Here is a 21,340-nt window from a genome sequence, read left to right on the forward strand (position 1 = left end):
TATATAAGATTATATAATTTTTTGTTACTTAAACGATTGTTTTATCGAGAATCGTATTTTAATCAAGAACTATCTTAAAAATTAATTCAAATAAGTAAATCTCGATTTAAATACAATTTGTTCTTAAAAATAATTTATTTGTTAAATATAATTTGTTCTTAAAAATAATTTATTTGTTAAATATCTATTTGTTTTATTAAACCACGAAACTTGAAATTAAACCAATTACTAATTCGTATCGAATTACGATTCAATTTATCCAAATTATTAATTTGATTGTAGTTAAAATCAATTTGACCACAATTGCAATGTAACTAACCAATTGATTTTTAATTCGTTTAAAATGTAAAATACAATTAATTAGCTCCTAAACCTATCGAGTTATTTCATAAATAGCCTAATTTAAATCCTCACATATCATACCCTAATTTCTACCTAACTAGAATATATTGTTATTTAAAGATAAAAAGGCAACATATCAACCTTGACAGCAGTTGGCCAGAAGTGTTCATGTTATGTGTGTTTGACACCTAAGTTTTGTCTTTTATGATTGGATTTAAGTTTCAGTCACTTCAATTTTAAATAAAATTAAAATATTTATTTTATCAGATAAAGATTTTTCTAAATGATACTTTGATTTTAATTTTATCATTTTAAGTAGTGATTATATATTTTAATATTTATATATAAGAGATCATATAATTTTTTATTACTTAAATGATTAGTTTATCGAGAATCAAATTTTAATCAAGAACTATCTTAAAATTAATTTAAACGGATAAATCTCGATTTAAATATAATTTATTTCTTAAAAATAATTTATTTGGTAAATATCTATTTGATTTTATTAAACCCAGAACTCGAGATTAAATCGGTTGTAATTCATATCGAGTTGCGATTCAATTTAGCCAAATTATTAAATTTAGTTGTAGTTGAAGTCAATTTGGCTACTGCAATTGATGTTTAATTCGTTTAAAATTTAAAATACAATTGATTAGCTCCTAAATCTACTGGGTTATCTCATAAATAGCCTAGTTTAAATCCTCAAATCTCCTACCCTAATTTCTACCTATACAGCCCAACATCTATTGAAACTCAGCACACACCCTTTTAACTCCTTTACCTCTCTTCTCCAAAACCCACCCAATACAATGACAACAAGGAACAACATAAAAAAAAAACCGTAGCAACAATACAACATCCATAGTCTAAGCTCTCCAAACGACCTTAACAGCCACGAAACGACGTTGTCCAGCTCTCTCCACCCTCTCTCCAGTATGATTTTACGTCCCTAGAACGAGATTAAAACCTCGTGAAAACTTGTCACGATCCAAAATAGGCACGTGATGGCACCCTCTAGTACAGGTAAGCCTATTCCAACACAAAAACACAATTTAAGAATAAAGAAACGGAAGACCAGAGAAATAAACCCAAAATATAAATAAAGAATAAATAATATTAATGATATATCCCCATGTATGGTTGTCACTAATACAAGCCTTACATACAGATTTGTAACAAGTATGCTAAGATATCTTGTATGCGAAAGTAAGCACAAGATAGTAAGGAAAAGATCCGGGTAAGCTTGAAGTCCATCTGCCACTACCTTGATCTCCGCAATGTCAATGCAGTAAGAAATAATCTACAAAGTGCTACTCGATCCAATACATGCACTGAGTGCAAAAAACAAGAAAGGAAAAGAAAAACAAGTGCGAGTATGAATATCCATATGTACTCAGCAAGTATCATCGATAACTGATCCTAGTCCAAAGCGATGGCGAGAACCACCACTTCGGTTACCCAAGGTATCAAATTAATCTACAACGCATCAAATCATAATACTTAATCCTACCAGAGTAATCCAAAACAACAACCAACAACCATAGCAAGAATAGGGTAGGCACTATAACCTAGGTGAGTCAATACTAGCCACTTCATAATCCACAATTACAGAGAAACACTTATACAAAAGACTCACTACATAAGAAATACATTTCAGGTTTAATCACATGATGTCAACAAACAATTATGAGATCAAATAAGGAGAGAGTATATAAATATTCAGTAACATGCTATTAAAGGTCAAATATAACCTCACCCCATGTCTCATAATATCTCAATCCCATATCCATATAAGATGATGTAAAGTAATTTAATAAAGTGAAATGGATGCTCAAACACAATATCACAAACAAGTTTCTAACACAATAATATAGTACAAGAGCAAGCACTAAAACAGTATCAACCATACCAAGAAGGATAATGAAATATAATGTAGTGATGATAATGATAATGATATGATATGCTCGAGGTTATCGCATAACCTTCTTATACGCCTATCGAACAGAACTTTTAAGTAGGACCCATATGGGGGGGGGGGGGGGGGGGTTGCAACCCATATACTTTTGAAGACTCAATCCTAATCTCAATACCCATATCTCCTTTCCAACTCGTGGGCTACGACAAAAAGTTTTGTAAAAGTGTCTCATTTCTATCAAAATCGATGTTTCCTCAATAGTACCAATGATTATGAATGTATGTATGATATGAGGATGTAATGCACACAACTAAATCAGTATGAAGATCTCGAATCCATTCATCACATATACACGTAAGCTCAGAATTCACTCATATGTCAACTATCCATGATTTAATCTAAGCAATGTACCATTGAAATATTCATGTATGTAAGGCATCACTAATGTCATTTTAACCCCCAACTCGGGCATTATGTCAAATATCGGGGCATAAAATGTACCTATAAGGCTATAATATCAGATAATGCCCCCACATAGGCAACACACCGTGAATATCATCTCAAGTCACCAAAAACAATAATATAAACCCCCTTACGATTTCACAATATTAGTAATACATGAATAAGCCCCCAAACGAGCATACAAACCTAATTTATTACTCAAGTCCATAGATATTTCACATAAGTTCCACATGGCAACCCAAAACAAATACAAATCCCAATAACAAAATATTGTGGAACTACCCAGGCCTAGATTATTCATACATTAAGCCTTAACAATAAAATAACTCTAGGCATTATCTATGGTTCGATCATTCTATCATTTCAGTAATAACATAATTGTCTCCTGTAATTTGCTAAACCCTAATCTCATAACAAAGGTCGCTACACAATTTCTAAAGCCCTAAAGTAAGCATCGAATAATAATAATAATCCAAGCCTAGGTTATTAACTACAATCTATTCTAAGGATATCTATAATCAACAATACTAACTAACTAAGGCAATAAACTAACTACAATCCATTATTAAGACTCTGGTACCTGCAAAGATGCTCTCCATGTCATATAAGTAGGATACCCAACTTAAATGAATCACAGCATACTGACAATCAAGCAAATAACACATAAGTACTTTGAAAAAAGATCAATGTACATCTCAACATGTCTTAATCAAACATCCTCAAATCTAATTACTGTATAAATTCCTAACTGAAAGCTCAAATTCTTCGAAACATCTCCAATCAAGACCAAACTATCAAATATGATATTCCACATCAAAAGAAAGCCAACGATACCCTTATTGGCTATATTCAAGACGGGTCTAGAATGGATCCTGAAAATGAGTTTGAAAATAAAAAGGGTTAAAATTAAATTTTATTTTAGAATTGTGTTCTCCATAATTATATGAGTCTACAGCTAAAAATTCATATAAAAATAAATTAAAAACAAGGTTCAAATGAAAGAAAAATCATTTTCAAGCTTTACCAGCAAAAATTCTTAAACCCATTTTGAAATCAAGAATTTAAAGTCATTTTGAAGAATGAATCTAAGGAAAATGATAATTTTAATATTGTAAAACTTACCCATAGAAGAAATCTTAAAAACCTCTTTGGAATGACCCAAATCCAAGCTCTCAAGCCCCAAAAATGGTGAAAATGAAGTTTTGATTCTCAACTTAAGTAGAAATCATGAAAAGTAAAATAGTTCTTGAGAAATGGGAAAATGGAGTTTTAATTTGATAGATAATGATTATACAAGAAAAATACATCAAGAATCATGAAAATCGGAGCTTCCTAACTCTAAAAATATCAAAGATACGAAATGAATTTGGTTTTGGTCTTAAACTCAGCGATAGCTGCTAAAGCGACAATTCGTCCACTAAAACAACCTAGTAAAATGGTCAAAATACCTTAAAGCGGTTAAAAGACCTCTTTTGCGATCATTCAAATTTTCATCAACCGTTAAAGCGGTCAACCAGCAGCTTTAGCGTCTACACCAGCACGAGCAATTTCAAAAATTTATTTTTGATCTCCGAAACTCATATGGAACCCTATGAACATAATTTAATAATGCAAATTCATCATAAAACATGTTTTGAATCCAATGAAATCATCAAATTTACAAAAAATTCTGTTCGCAATAAATTTTTGTGGTGCTAAAAATTAACTGCAAGAAAAATAAAATAAAAAAAAATAATTTTATTAAATGAATCTTGTGAGTACAATTTTATTGTTCTCTTGATTATTTTCTCCTTAGCTTTTCGGTGATTCGAGGGCCTTCTGTAGCATGCTTCTCAAATACAAGATGATTCAGACCTCCTTAAGTTGTGTTTGATCTTCGGAGACGTTGTGCAACACTTCTTCATTTTGGGTTGATCTCCGAGAAGAACTCCGTTGACTACTCCCTTGAAGAGTTGTGTAATTAATGTTCTGACTTGATCCAATGCTTGCAGAATCACCTTAGAAAATTATGTCACCCTCATATTTATAGTTGTAGGGGGTAAGCAGTCCAGTAGAAATAACCTCTTCTGACTTATTCTGATTGGTCCATCAAATTATCAAGTTTATCACAAATGCTGTGTGATAAGGTTGCTTGTGATTGGCCAAAAATGTCATTTGTGACACTTGGCGATATTTCATTAATTATTGAACCTGACTTAGCTGCCACATTCTTTAAATGTGTGACCTCATCTTGTTGGTCTTTAATTTAACTGGGATACCACGTCATTTAACACGGGGCAATAGTTTGGGCTTCTAGATGGACCTTAAATTGAATTTAATGGACTTATTAACTTTGTAAAGCCCAGACTAATTTCAACTCAAACAAATATGGATTCAATTCATATTTTGTATGAATGTGATCTAATAAATTTTATGTGTCTACAGATTCCCCTTACTTCAAGGCTCGTCGAGGTGTTTGATTTGTCGAACCTTTTAGATATAAGAATTGAAGTATTTGTGGAGCTTTTTTTTGTGTGTGATTTAAACCTCGCAAAATATTCGAATTTGACGAGAAAAAATATAGTCGAACTCTTCAATTGTGTCTCAATTTCTTTATTGATTCGCCAAAGCTAATTAATTAATACACACTGAAGACTCCTTTTTTTTTGCAATACTTGAACATTTTTTTAAAACTCGACTCCTTAAAGTTATGATAATCAGGATAGAAAAATGTGAGTCCCTTGATTAGGAGTTTAAATTCTTTTTAAAACTAAATATATCAAAACCACATAAGATTCGAGCATTAGTCTTATATTGAATTTCAATAGGACTGAATAGTGATGTTATCTCACTTCAAAGAGGATTACGAATTTGACTTATTTTTGACACTTGGACGTCCCAGTCCTCTTTGAAAACAAATTATTCAACAAACTCCTAGTCAAAAACAAACTAGAGCTCTTTAGATTCTATAAAAAGACATCATCGCCTCATTAAATCATTCTAATTCAGCTTGAGCAACAATACAAATTACGTTCTTTTTTTTTTCACAACTAAATTTCTTAGCAGCTTGGAGTGTCGTGAAAAAAATTCATAACGCGTTGCGGAAGTGTCTAAATCATGAATGACTTGTGATACTGGGAAGTAGACTCGTAAAGCTACGTTATACGTGAAAATAATGCTCATATTTTATCCAAATCTGCCTAGGTATCCTTCTGAAACCAGACTTTAAGTTCTAGTTTGTCACTTTTTCATGTTTTGCGTAGCCTTACAAAAATTCTCATATCTTGCCTTAGAAACATCGAAATCAGAAGCGATTTTTTGAGTTGGAAGGCATATTTGCAAAGCTTCATCTCATGCGAAAACTACATTAAGATTTTGCTCGAATCATCCCAGATATTGCACCAAAACTGATCTTCTAGTCTTGGTTCGCTAATTTTATCAGCATTGTGCAGCGTCATGATAAATTTTATATCTTAACGCAGGAGTATCTAAATCAGGAGTGGGTTTCTGCATTGGAAATTAGACTCACACTTCTATGTCATATGTGAAAACCACCATTAAAGAACTTCTATATTTTCTTAGATAATATGCCAAATTTACAACCTAAATTTTGTTATATTCTTTTTTTCTTTATCAGATTTACCTTTTGATTTAATTCCTTTGACATGTCTTCAAATGCAGAGAGTATAACTTCAGTACTTCATGAATATGGTGAAATTTCGTGATCGTACGACGCCATATTCTCAACTTAAAATAGCAAACGGGATCAATTTTCACCGTGCCGAATCAAGAAGTCATGTCATTGGCTCTGAGGGCTTCTTCTTCTCTGCAGGTTTTTGAGAGGTAAAAATAACTACCAAGATGAACAAGGTGTCCCCAGATTGGCGTATTTCATCTTTGTGATGTTGGTGGGATACTACTTGAAGCACGCACCTTCTTTGCGGCTTTGACGATGTGCTTATCACTTTGAAGGACCACTTTTCATTTCTCTTTCCTATCAAGGCTTTTGTGAACAATGTCATTTGTTTATCCACACTTGTTGATGAGTATTCAGCTGGCAGTTACTTGATGTCCATATTCCACATTCATTGTTGTGTTAGAAGTAGTTATAACTTCAACAAGCAAGTATTTGGTGTCATTCTTATTTTTTAACTTGGAGAACTGCAAATTATTGGCGTTGGTAGATTTAGGAGACCCTAAAGCAACTCAAGAATCATAAATCAATTTCCAAATAAAAGAGGACTTAAAACTTTGGGTGGTTGACGTCAATGTTCACTATGACAAATTAAAGAATAAGACACATTGTTTTCTATATCGTCTTGAACCATCACGTTGTTGGAGTTTACACGCCAATCTATATAGCAGGAAGAAACGCCGTGCAATTAGCACTGTGTGGGCTGTATCATCTCCACCATCAATTTTATTTTCTTGGCAGGTTTTATGTTTTCCAGTTTTAAGCCTCTTCGGGAGAAAATTCACATCTCGATACTAGAGCATCCAAAATACAAGCCTCTTGATTGTATAGATACCAAACAAAAATGGCTATGACGTATCCAAAAATTGAGGAAATTTTCCTTCTATATCATCCCAGGTAAGTTTTTGAAGTTGCAACCAAATTTCTGATTTTTTTGAAGTTTCCACCTTTGCGCGCCGACAAAAAAATCATATCTTGCCATAAGGGTGGCCAAAACATGAGATTCTTGATTAATTTGAAACTATACTCATAGTCTGCAACATATTTAAAATTCAAATAAAAATTCCTCCTGGATTGACCAAAATTAATTTTTAAAGTTTACTTCAAAATCTGATTGTATCACTCCACAACTTTGTGCGCCCTCGTTGAAAAATTTATATCTCGAGGTAGGAGCATTGAAATTGCAAGCCACTTTTTTCCGTTAGAAAGACAACTCCCAGAACTATAGTTCTTGTCAAAATCATGGCCAATGGATTTATATATATATATATATATATATATATATATATATATATATTGATCTGAAGTTGACCAAGATGACTGTCATGCTTGCTCTCCAACTTTGCACATCAATGGTAGAAAACTCATAACTCAAAATAGGTGCGCTAGAATCATGAGTTTTTTTTTTTTTCTTGTAAATAAAGCTCTCATAACTACTATCCCTGTGAAAATCACAATCTTACATTTTGTGGATTTATTCATATATATCGTCAAAATTGACTAAGACGACTATCGTACTTGTTATCCAGCTTAGAGCGTCGATGGTAGAAAATGCATAACACAAAATAGGAGCCCTTGAATTAAGGGATTATTTTTTCTTTGGAAAGAGGGCTTCAAAAACTGCAATTTATGTAAAAAATCATGGTATTTATGATTTTTCACAGATATGTCTTCAAAGTCAGTTCAGTCGAAATCTAATGATCTACTTTGCAGTTTTGGGTACCTGTGTTAGAAAATTAATAACTCGACATAGGAGTATTTGAATCAAGAGCCATGTTTTTCATTTTAAAAAAAAACTCCAAGATCTGACATACCTATAAAAAATCATGGTAAAAAACCTTTACTAATTCGTGTATAAATGCCTTTGAAGTCATCTAATTCAACCTTACTTGACATTTTTTTCTTTTTTCCTTTTTTTTTTTGGCCATACACAATTTAAACTCATGTAGGACAGGAGAAACATGCAGTTTATGCTCGTGCCTTAAGGAGGGTTCCAATTTGTAGTTTTAGGCTCATGAGTCAAAAAGCATTTCAACTTACAGTTTATGCTCGTGCGTCGAAGAACAATTTGGCTTGTAGTTTAGGCTCATGGGTCGAGGAGTATTTTGACTTGCAGTTTAAACTCGTGTATCAAAGAGCAATTTGACTTGCAGCTTAGGCTCATGCATTGAGGAGTAGTTTGACTTGCAGTTAAGTCTCACGCATTGAGGAGCATTTCAACTTGCAGTTTAGACTCGGGCGTCAAAGAGTAATTTAACTTACAACTTAGGCTCGTGCAACCAGGAGTATTTCGATTAAAGTTTATGCTCGTGTATTGAGGAGCGATTTGACTTAAATTTTAGGTTTGTGCATCAATTAGTATTTTGACTTACAGTTCAGGCTTGTGCGTGGAAGAGCGGTTTGACTTTCAGTTCAGGATCGTGCATCAAGGAGCGATTTGACTTGCAATTTAGGCTCATACATCGAGGATCATTTTAGGAAAAAATTATTGTAATATAACTTTTCTCCCAACCCTTTGGGATGAAGTATTGTTGCACTTCAATTTGATATTGGATTTTATGGGCCACATTTATTGAAGAAAATTTGCACTTGATTTTGTGTCGACTTTTAGAAGTTGGAGTTTAGAAGTCCCTTGGCATTTTTTTCTTTTGTGAGTGATCAATGTACAAGTATCACATTTCTTGCTATTGGGGAAGTCATTTTTCATGGACTTTTGTTGTTTTCTTTAAGGTTGGAACATCAATTGGGTCAAAAAGCTCCCAAATTATAGCATGACGATTCCTTCAACTTTTGGTGATGCCACATAGCTCATGGGTGTAGATTTTGAAATTGAACCTTTCTTATGGTCCTATTTGGCTCTAATGTGGGTTGCATTAACTGTATCATTATTATCAGTGATGATTTTCCCTTCCCATATTAATGTCATGACCTTTTCCTTCAGGATGAAACATTTAATAGTGTGATGACTAATAACTCAATGAAATTTGTAATACTTAGGATTTTCTACTTTACTGGATTCTTAATTTCACTTTGACTCAGGTAGTTTAATGATTTCTTTGGATAGTAATTCGTCAAGAATCGCTCACATGTCAGAGTTGGGAAAAAGATACACCTTTACTTGTAACTCCTTCAAAGTTGGTTGATTTTTCACTTCTTGTGTTTGTTGATTTAGAGCTTTCTCTTTAAATTTTTGTCTTATGATGGCCTTCTTAGAACTCATACTTGTCGCCATAGATTCCCTAATTTGATCTTCTAACGAGTCCTTGAGTCTTATGACTTCTTTTCTAGGATCAAAGACAGGTGATGTCATTTCATGATTTCAATGCTTAGCTCCATGTCATGTGCGCGCGTAACTAATTTTTTAAAAGTTCGGGGTCAAATTCCTTGGAGGATATAATGCATCCCTTGAATGCAAACTTTAACTGCAAAGTTTTAGAAAGTTGATCCTTGCTATCAAAGCTCAATGCTCCCTCATGATTGATGTAATCCACTAAAGGATCATCTTTACTTTGTCTTGTGTTTTTCATCTCCATCATGCTGACTATACAACGGGTGCTATAGAAATAATTTAGGAATTGAATTTTTAGTTCCCCTGTAATAAATTGATTCAGACTCCAAGTCTGTGTACCAATCAAAGGCATTTCCTTTTAAAGAGCAAAAAAACTACTTGATAAGAAAATCACCATATGTACCACACAGGTACAAGTCTCAACGAAATAAGTGATGTATTGCCTTGGCTTTTCTTTTCCATTAAATTGTTGAAACTTTGGTGGTGGATATCCAATTGGCATTGGTAGGCCCTTAATTCACTTAGAGTATGATTTGAGTATCCTACAAAATTTTGTGACAGACCGCCATATTATGCCTTGAATGGTGTTTGCAATCATATTTTACAGTTGTTGAAATATTAGCGTGACCATTGAAGAAATAGATTAATGATTGTCAATTGACTTGATGAGAGATTCACCATCAAATTTTTTTTGCAGTCTTAGTTTATAACTTGACTCTCTAGGGTTGTAGAGATATAGCTTGCTCATAAGTTGGGTGATTTGAAGATCTTTCTCATTAACAAACTTCTTCAAGGCTTCAATGATCTGCTCCATCATTGAATACTTCTCATCCATTACAATCGCATCAACTATGAAAGTTTTGACTTTCGTTGAAGTTGAAGAATTCATTGAGTTCTCAGATTCTCCAAAGTTGAAAAAAGTTTCAGACAGTTTGTTTAACAATATTGATACAAGGTTGCCCTCGGGGGTAGTAGTTACAACTAAAATTTAAGATTTTCTCATTTTTGTCATCTTCAAAAAGGGGAAGTTCTAAGATCTATCCAAAGCACAAGTGTCACGACCCGACCCCAGGTCTGTCCGTGACAGGTATCTCAAGCCCACCATGAGCCAGAGACCATCCCCGTAGCCTAACCTCAAGAGCATAAATATAACAAATAAAGCGGAAGCCAATCAACAGTAATAAGAAGATGAATAAATAACTCACATGAAACTAAGAGTCAAAATACAATAACCAACCGACATCTGTCCACGAAAAACTTTAAAGCTGAAAATACCAAATAAGTTGGGACATGCCCCCAACTAGGAGCATAAGAATCCAAAAGTACTAAGACTATAAAGAATAGACAATAAAATAATAAGACCTTCCTAAGAATGGAAGCTCACCGCTTCACACCAACTCAAGAATGCACCACATCATCTAATGTTGCACTAGAGCAATAGAAAAATCTTTGATCCCTACTTCATGAAACAGTGTAGCATTCTAGGACGGTCAGTGGGATAACCACTGGCATGTAACTCAGGGTAAGTGATAAAATAATGTCATGTTCAAAATCAGTCAAAACCACATACATACATTCATATATACATATATAGAATGTTGAGATAGGGTAGAGGGTCATGAACATAAGAGTTTTAAAACTATTAAATTGGACTCTGTAGCTCGATCCGTCCTAAAGGAACCTATGGGCTTTATGGGTTCAGATCCCCCTGTAAAAAAGACCCCAGTGCGTGTTAGCCGTACGAACTAAGGAAAAAAACAAGGGAAAACTAAAGCCTATATATATATATATATATATATACATATATATCAAGTGCGCATCAAGCACACGGTCATATAGACCCCCAGCGCCAGCACATGTGGTTTCTAGTGTTCGTTTCCCCCTCCCCGGGGTTTACACCTTCTTGGTGAGCTACACAACCTCTTTAAGCCCAAATTAATATAATTTGCACATAAGCCAGTCTATTAACCAGGAGTTATTCATTAAGGCATTTACCACTTGGTACCGTCATACTAATATGTTTGCAAGCTAAATTAAACATGCCAACCCAATCCACATAACCACATTGACTCCCCAGCCCCATTTAAAGATCCAAACTATGGCCACCAAGGCCATCCAAATCCATTTATCCATTAATGCAATGCATTATGTTAAAAAAAAAACTAAACCATGTAATTTTCCATGGTAAAAATCAAATTTACAAAGTGGGTTGAGATCATACCATTATAAACCAAAATTCATTCAATTTGAGGAAACCCATGTCCCCATTCAAACCATTTAAATAATGTACCAATTCAGCCCCAAAACATCAATGTAAAGCATGAATAATCAATTAAAAATATGAGACAAGTAATTCAATTAGTAACAACCAAAACCACTCAACACAATTTCAAAATCCACAATTTAAATCACATGAAAATCTATTTAATTCATGCCACAATATAAAGTTAAAGTTTGAAAAAGAGAAACATGCCTGAAACACACAAGAAATTGAAGTCGATTTGAAGTTTAGAGCCTGGATGATGAATTCTCTGTGAAGCCCTTGAATGGTCTTGGGTTTTTAGTTTTAAGAGAGTATGGATAATTTTGATCTTTGAAAATTGAAGAAAAATGGCTTATTTTATGTTTAAAGGTCGTACAAGGGGTAAAAGACCAAAAGCCTCTCACACAAAGTGGATAAAATAAAACTCGATAAAATCAAAACACTATCGTGGCACGCTGTTATCGCAGAGGTAATCTTCTATGCCATTCTGATATCACAGAGGCTAACCTCCATGACATGATTATATCGCGAACCCTCACTGTCTCGGGGTCTCAAAATGACCTCTAACCCCTTCCGAAAATTCCAAAACTTTTCCAAATTACCCTTTTAGAACCCCTAATCAAAATTCAAGTCAAAAATTAATATTACGTATGTGGGAAGGTCAAAAATAAAATGATCAAAATTTTAAAAGGTCTTACATTATCCCCCCTGCTGAGTTGGGACACTTTTAGCACGAGACTAGCAAGATGCACCAAAATCAATTGACAAACCCAGAAAATGACAAGAAGAAAATGGAACTCATACCTTAAATACATTTATCCATATCAGGAAACAAGAATGTGTATTTGGCCTTCATTTCTTCCTCAGCTTCCCATGTAGCCTTTTCTACTTTTTAGTTTCTCCAAAACCGAAGCTATATCCTTGGTCCTTAATCTACAAACTTGCCTATCCATTATCTCAATCGGGACTTCCTCATAAGACCAAGAATCTGTAACACCAACATCTGCAACAGGAACTATCAAGGAAGGATCATCCATACACCTATTTAGCACAGACATATGAAACACAGGATGAATGGATCCCAAACTCGTAGGCAAAACCTAACTCATAAGCAACATTCCCAATTCTCCTCAAAATTCGATATGGACCAACGTAATTGGGACTAAGCTTTCTCTTCTTCCCAAACCTCTAACTCTTTTCATAGGAGACACCTTCTGAAATACCTGATCACTTACATCAAACTCCAATTCTTTTGGTGACTTTTAGCAGTCTTATGTCTTTCTCTAATTACTTTCACCTTTTCTATAGCTTGGTGAACCAAGTCAGGACCAAACAACCGAGTCTCACCATTCTCAAACCATCCAATATGAGACCTACACCTCTTACCATAAAGAGCCTCAAAAGGGGCCATCTGAATACTCGTGTGATAACTATTATTATATACAAACTCAATAAGGGGTAAATGATCAACCCAACTTCCCTTAAAATCAATTTCACAAGTCCTTAGCATAACCTCTATAGTCTGAATAGTATGGTCTACTTGCCCATCCATTTGAGGGTGGAAAACAGTGCTAAGGTTTATATGTGTACTCAAATATTTCTGAAATAAACACCAAAAGTGAGAAAAAAACTATGTACCTCTATCTAAAATAATTGACACTGGCACACCATAAAACTTCACAACTTCCTAAATGAATAACTTAACATAATTCTCTCCTAAGTAGTTAGTCCCCGCAAGTAAGAAATGAGTGTACTTAGTCATCCTTTCCACAATGACCCAAATCAAATCATACAAATTGCGAGACCACGGAAGACCTATAATGAAATTCGTATTGATCATCTCCCATTTCCATATAGGAAACTATATCTCTTTAGACATGTCACTAGGCCTTAAGTGCTTAACCATGACTTGTTGACAAACCATACACTTAGACACGAGATTTGCTATATCTTTTTTCATATTATTCTACTAGTAGATTTCCTTTAAGTCATGGTATATCTTAGTTGAACCCGGATGAATTCTATACCTGGACTCATGAGCCTCAGTCAAAATTCTTTCTTGTAGCCCATCTACATCAGGAACACATAATCTTCCTTAATACCTCATAATACCATCTCCTTTAATCTCGAAACATAACCTTTATCTAACCCATATTATCCTTAATCTACATAAGTATGGGATTCAAAGCCTGCTTCTCCTTCACCTCAGCACCAAGAGATGATTTTACCGCTTCTTGAACAATAATTCCCCATCATTAGAGTCTAAAAAACAAACTTTCAAGTTAGCCAATCTATAAATGTCTTTCACCAATCCTATTTTATCCCCATTAACATGGGATAAGCTCCCCAAAGACAACTTGGTAAGAGTATCAGCAACAATATTAGATTTACCTGGATGGTAGTGAAGACTCATGTCCTAATCCTTAAGCAATTCGAGCCACCACTTCTTGCTGAGATTTAATTCCTTATACATAAAAACTTACTACAATCTCTTATGATCCGACTAGATATCTACATGCACCCCATACAAATAATGGTGCCAAATCTTCAATGCAAAAACCACAGTCTCCAACTCTAAATCATGAGATAGATAATTCATTTTATGAACTTTAAGATGCCTAGAAGCATAGGCCACGACCTTACCATGCTGCATCAACACATAACCTAGTCCTACACAGGACACATCACAAAATACAACAAAATCATCAGTACCCTCGGGCAGCGTCAAAACTGGATCAAAAGTCCACTTTTCCTTCAACTTCGTTAAGCTACCCTCACAAGCATGAAAATACAAGAACTTAACCTTTTTCTGAGTCAATCTTATCAACTGAGCAACAATGAAAGAGAAACTCTCTATAAACCTCCTATAATAACCAGCCAAACCCAAGAAACTCCTAATATCAGTTGGAGTTGTGGGTCTAGACCATTTCTTAACTACCTTAACTTTCTGTGGATCCACCTTGATCCCTTCACTAGAAAACATGCCAAAGAAAAGTCACAACACCCTACCAAAACTCACACTTAGAAAATTTTGCATACAACTTCTGGTCCTTAAAAGTGTGCAAAATAATTCGAAGATGATTAGCATGATCCTTCTCACTCTTAGAATACACCAAGATGTCATCAATGAAAACTATCATAAAAAAATAATAAAAAAAAAACTTTCTGAAAATCGAAATCATAAGATCCATGAATATGATTGTAGCATTAGTCAACCTAAATGAAATCACAAAAAACTCATAGTGACCATACTGGGTTTGGAGAGTAGTCTTGGGAATGTCAACCTCCCAAATTTTCAATTGATGATAGCTAGAACAGAGATCAATCTTATAGAAACATCTAGCACTCAGAAGCTAGTTGAAAAGATCATCAATCCCATAAAGAGGATACTTGTTCTTCACTGCCACCATATTCAGTTGACGATAGTTTATACATATCTGAAAAGACCCATCCTTCTTTCGAATGAAAAACACAGGAGTATCCCACAGTGAAACACTAGGATGAATGAATCTTTTATCAAAAAGATTTTTCAATTGCTCCTTTAGCTCTTTTAATTTAGCAGAAGCCATTTTATAAAGAGGAATAGAAATAAGATGAGTATGCAGTAGAAGATAACAACATCTGTAGATACCTCAAATTCCTGGCGAGTAACAAGTGCATAGAGGCAATTTCGACTAGGGCCGGTACTAGAAGTAGCTCCCTTTGGTGCAGGAGCTAAAGAAGTGGAAACCAAAACTTTATAGTTCCAGTGGCAACCCTGGCTGAAGGATAATCTCGTTGTATATGACCTTGCTGACCATAATTATAACACTAATTTCTGCTTTCTTCACAATAACCATGGTGATGTTATCCACAAAAACGACTAGGAGGATAACATGGGGCTGACTGAGATCCACTATCCTGACACTACGCACCTTGTTTCTTAGGACCACTATTATCTTGAGACTGACGATCACCCGAAGTCTTAGTATAGGGAGCACTATCAGACGAATATGAGTGTCACGACCCGAGGCTACCCCCTAGTTATAACAATGGTGTCACGATCACAAGTGACCAAAAGCTAACTCATGAGTTGGTACCTGTTGTGAGCACTGATATGAACATATTGTCGCTCCCTATTTCAAAGCATATAGTGGTGTGTCGTAACTCTTGGGTTTTGAAAATTAGTTTTTAGAGTCGCCATCTAACTTTCTGAAAAAATTAGTAAAAAATTATTTTTCTGTGAAAACTCTATTTGGTCTTTCGAAACATATTTTGAGATTCTGAGTAAGGATTTTGATTATCCGAGGAAAAGGTGTTAGGCATCCCTCAGAGCCTATTCAAAGATAGTCCTTACACTCAGTTTAGGAAGATCTTAGGAAAAACTTTTATTTAGTTATTTACTTTTAAAAATGTGATAAGAAAACTCTTGTTATTGTTTTTTATTTGTTTATTACTTAAAAGATTTAAGGTATAATACACATGGCGCTACCATGCACAAGGAAGTAATGTAATTTTTTGTATCTATATGTTATATAAATATTTTTTAAAATAAAAAATAATCTTTATTTTTGTAATTGCGATAGTATCAAGGAGAAACTTTATTATCCTTAAATGCATAGAGTTGAGTATGTAATAAAATTTTATAAAAATATTTGAAAGCGTGGAGTAATTTATTTAAGACAACTGTAAATATATTTGACAATATGAAAGGATGTCAAATTTCACTCAAATGGATTTAGATTGAAAATAAGCGAGAAATAAGTGACAATGCATAGGTGTAACGATGTTGAGATAATAATAATAGTAACAATAATAATAATAACAATAAATAGTGACGATAATCACGATACAAATAATAATGACAATAATAATAACATTGGTAATTAAAATAATAATTATTATAGTATAACATAATATACCTTGTACGTGTAGTGGATGAATATACACACCTCACATTTCTATCTTGAAAACTCAAATATTGTTAAAAAATAAAATATAGCGCAACAATTAGAATTATTTATTGAAAAAATATGTTAAAATTGGTGGATGGACTCTTAAAAAATGTAAATTTTGATAACGTGTTTTCTTATTTGTTTTAAAATTTTATCTTTTATTGTTAACTTTTTAAGAGAAACATGGTGGTTACTATGTTGATTTTTTAAGATATATTGATGGTGAATTTTCAAAAGAATTATTCAAGTACGATAAAAGGTATTATCTTATCTAGTAATAATTACAGTGTTATTTGCGAAAAATGAGATGTTAAAGCTACTTTCTAAAGGGGTAGACGACTAATAAAATAATAAAAAATTCAGCAGTCTAATAAAGTTACTCTGAACAAGTTAAAAAATAAGAGTTAGTCAATATAAAACACTCAACATAAATTGAACCAAAAGATGAGAAATACTAGACTCCATTTAGGAGTTTGGGCTTTTAAATTTTGCAACTCCAAAGCTCCGCGATCCTAGTGACGGTTGACCCGCTGTTTGGGTCAAAACAAGTTCCGTCCCAGAACTCTCAACTCCTAAGTTTACATGAAAAAGAAAAAAGATAAGGAATAAGTAGCGTCCCTAATAGATGAAGGTAAAGAATATTCTTGAGATGGAACACCTATAAGCAATATTTCTAGAAATACTAACATATTGAACATATTCCCGCTATTCGTAGAAAAGATCTGCAACCATAAACCTCCAAAGTGTACCCCACAACTTGAAATATATTCTTTTGACATGCCTATCCAGTGAACACAAACATGGGTAGGTCTAAAAAAGGGGTTATATTTCAAAGAATAATGAACGGATCGATGTATTAACTCACTAAACAGTCGCAAGACCCATCAACAAATTTATAATCGCAAAATCAAGAAACAGCCCACTCGGATCAGAATAAAAAAAATGCTAAGGATGGATAAAAAAGAATGGCAAACCACACAAAACCATACTACCACTGCCCGTCGAAACTGTATGCACCTATAAAATTATTATCACTACATATGTAATCTCCTATGCACAATTGACTAACTATGACCATGGTTCGCAACTGGAAATGAACAACCACCCCAAATCAAATAATCGCAAAGGTTCACATATCCACAGGCCCATACGTTAACAATTTTTTGCCCATAAATTAACTTCACAAAGCCATAGTTATACCTTCTACCCTAAAAGAATGTGACGGTTTTCACAATGATTTGCTTTCCACAGTATTAGATTCAATTTTTGGGTGATACCACGTTCGAAATAAAGTTTCAAATAACTAGATCCACCACCGCCATAACTAAATAGAAGTCAAAGATTTATATTTACCTCCACCCATTTCCCAAAAGGCATCGACAAAATAAGCTTGACTAACATTCACACTCACATTTAATTTCCAAATCGATTAAGCATTTTAAACTTTGACCAAACTTTATCTACAAATCCATTTCCGACCAAGTCATCTTAATCAGCAAAATACCCACAACAAATTCCTAACAATTTCAAACAGACCTTCATCGTACGTTCAAAGGTCAAACGAGAAGAGAATAACGAGATGAGAAACGAAAGCTAAAGAAGAGGACAAATTTTGCACCTTTGTTGACGCAGCGAATCGGGGCTTCGATGTCAAAGTGTTTTCCGGCAACGACCTCGGGAACTCAAACTGTTGCTTCTGACTTGCACTCGTTTTCCCTTTTTTTTTTTTTTTAAAAAATTTTTGCCTTTTTTTTTTTTTTTTTTGCTTCTTCTTACGAATTTTGCTCTCACGAATTATTTTTGCCTTTTCTTTCGAATTTGCAGCCTTCCCTTCAGAGATGGAGAAGCCTCCATTTTATAGATGTAAATCCGGACTTCGAAGTCCGGATTTGAAACTTGAAAAATAAAAATATAGAAGGAAAAGGTAGAAAATTTGAAATTCTGAGACAAAATCCCTTCAAATCTCAACTTTTTCAGGCCATTAATGGCAGGTTTGAAACTTGAATATATTGCACTATTTTTTCTCTGTTTTATCAGATTGATGGGCTGAAGGAGGCAGATTCAGAAGGGATTTTGCAGGCTAGCGATTAGGGTTTATATTTTGGGGGTGATGGAGATAGGACGGTGAAGAGTGGAGAGAGAGGGTCATCGTTGTGAGCTGAAAGGGAAAAACGATGGTTGCTCTTTGGAAGGAGCAAAATGCGTGAATTGTTTTCTTCTTTTTCAGAATGAGCAAGGGACAAGTGAAAGGCATTTAATGCACTGCTTTTGGAATTCCTTTCCACTTTTAATCCATCCGATCTTTGATCGGACGACCCTAAATTAATAATAATAATAAATAAATATATATATATATAAATATATGAAAAGTTGATTTAAAATTGATTATTCTTTTATTCGGTCTTTATCCGGATCTAATTTTAAAAGAAAGGAGGGGAGAAGATAAATACATAAATAAAAAATTAGAAAAAAATAAATCATACATGTATATATGAATATATAATGATAACCGGAAAATTTTGAAATTTTCGAATTGGGGAGTAATCAATGGATTGGATTAAGTTGTGCTAGCCGAGTATTTTGGTGTTTTTGATGATGCGGCAGTGCCTGATTGGCGAATATTGCGCGTGGTGAGCTGATGAAGTAGACATGGATATTGGACTGAATTTTGAACAAATTTGTTGGCCTCTTGTTTGAAATTTATAAAAAAAGAGCTGGGTTCGGATGAAATAAATAAATTGAAGTTAAATTATTGTTAGCTTAACACTTTTTTCTATTGAAATTTAATTTATCGATGCTTTCTGCTATCCTAAAATTATTTTTAGTTTCACATATACAAATTACAAACATAATTTGTATAAGCATCCAATTTGACATCTTTTTGTGATTTAATATTAACAATATATATATATATATATATGTGTGTGTGTGTGTAAAAATAATAAAATATATGTAAAAATAAGAATATAATATAAAATATTTATTTTATATGACAATATATATATATGGTCACAATATCGTCTAAAAATAAATTAGAAAAATGCGAATGTGAGCATCAAAAGATATTTTGTGATTTTGATGTTAAAGTATTTAATTATATTTAATTAAAATATTTTATAATATGATAGAAAAATAGATTATATTTTATATTTAAAAATTTGTAGAAATAGAGATAAAAATATGAATCTTATTTTCTATTTAATTTTCAAAAATTATTTAGGGCCAAGAAGCATCGAAAAAGTAATTAAAGAAAAAAGGGCGAGCCAAAATTGGGTGTCAACACATATCATCTGTGCAGAAGATAAACTGAGGAGGTAATGTATATCTGAATACTGAAAATACGAAATACTGAATGTCTGAAACAACTGATAAGAACTATAAGAAACTGACTAACTCTCAAACTATTTTGTCTGAATTTTCTGAAAGCCTCTAAACTGATAGAGGAGTTGATGAGATAGACCCTTAACTAATTCCGACTGACTGAATAAATTGAACTACTAAAATAACTGAATAAACATAACATGTCCTTGATGGATGATCACTCACCACTATGGCTGCTGACTTATGTTGAGCTATCTAACTGGGGTCGAGAAACTGTGTGTCTGAACTTATGATATAAGACATCATAGCATAAAGAAGAGTATGCGGTCAGTACTTTAAATGTATTGGTATATGAGATAAGGTCAGGCTGATGTACATGGGTTACTGTTCATATGAAGTAAAGAATAACTGAATTGCATAAGATAACTAAACATGAATGAATGAAAACTGTAACATCTGAGAATGCAAGACCAAGCACAAACATATATATGAAATAATCTATAAACTGGAAGACTGAAATCTGATAACTGAATGACTGAGAATCTATGTGCTTTGGTCAGGCAAACCTGGATTGAAACTATATTGAATACTGTATTCAGACTGCGGGAGGTATCATCTAACCGACATACCCCAATCTAAGCTAATCGAGGTCCAACCTATAACCCCAGTTGGAAGGGTGTCAATACCGTGCCACGATTACTAACACTGGCTGTGTGGATCTACTAAACTAGTGGCCCAAAGGACTAAGGAGTCACCCTCAGCTAGCATATGCTATAATGAGATATGTGTCACCCTCAACTGGCAGGTAAACACTTTGTCAACCATCAATTAGCAGGTAGACATCTCTAATCTATACTGGCTACATAGTTCTGTAACTCAAGGATTTCTAATAAGGGTCATATCCTCTACTATCAGGTGTGCCGTCATCCCTGAGTTTGCTCTGTGCTAAATCCTACTCCCAACTGAACTGACACCAATATTGGACTAGATTGAACTAGATTGAACATTATTACAAAATTTATAGGGCTCATCATGATTATAAACATATAAGTATACTGATCAGAGTCATGGATTAACTGTCTATATATTTGAAAAGCTGAATTTATGTAAATCACATCGGTATCGAATGTTTATAACCCAC

General features: G+C 33.7%; 1 long non-coding RNA gene across 1 annotated transcript; it reads right to left on the reverse strand.

The window, feature by feature from the left end:
• Positions 1-17,221: 17,221 nt before the first annotated feature.
• Positions 17,222-19,183, reverse strand: LOC124888687. Its single transcript, XR_007047367.1, has 2 exons — positions 18,497-19,183; positions 17,222-17,450 (listed from the first exon to the last, which is right to left on the reverse strand). It is a non-coding gene; the product is annotated as an uncharacterized LOC124888687 (long non-coding RNA).
• Between the last annotated feature and the right edge of the window lie 2,157 nt (positions 19,184-21,340).

Source organism: Capsicum annuum, chromosome 11 (assembly GCF_002878395.1).
Source record: "Capsicum annuum cultivar UCD-10X-F1 chromosome 11, UCD10Xv1.1, whole genome shotgun sequence".
Lineage (NCBI taxonomy): Eukaryota > Viridiplantae > Streptophyta > Magnoliopsida > Solanales > Solanaceae > Capsicum > Capsicum annuum.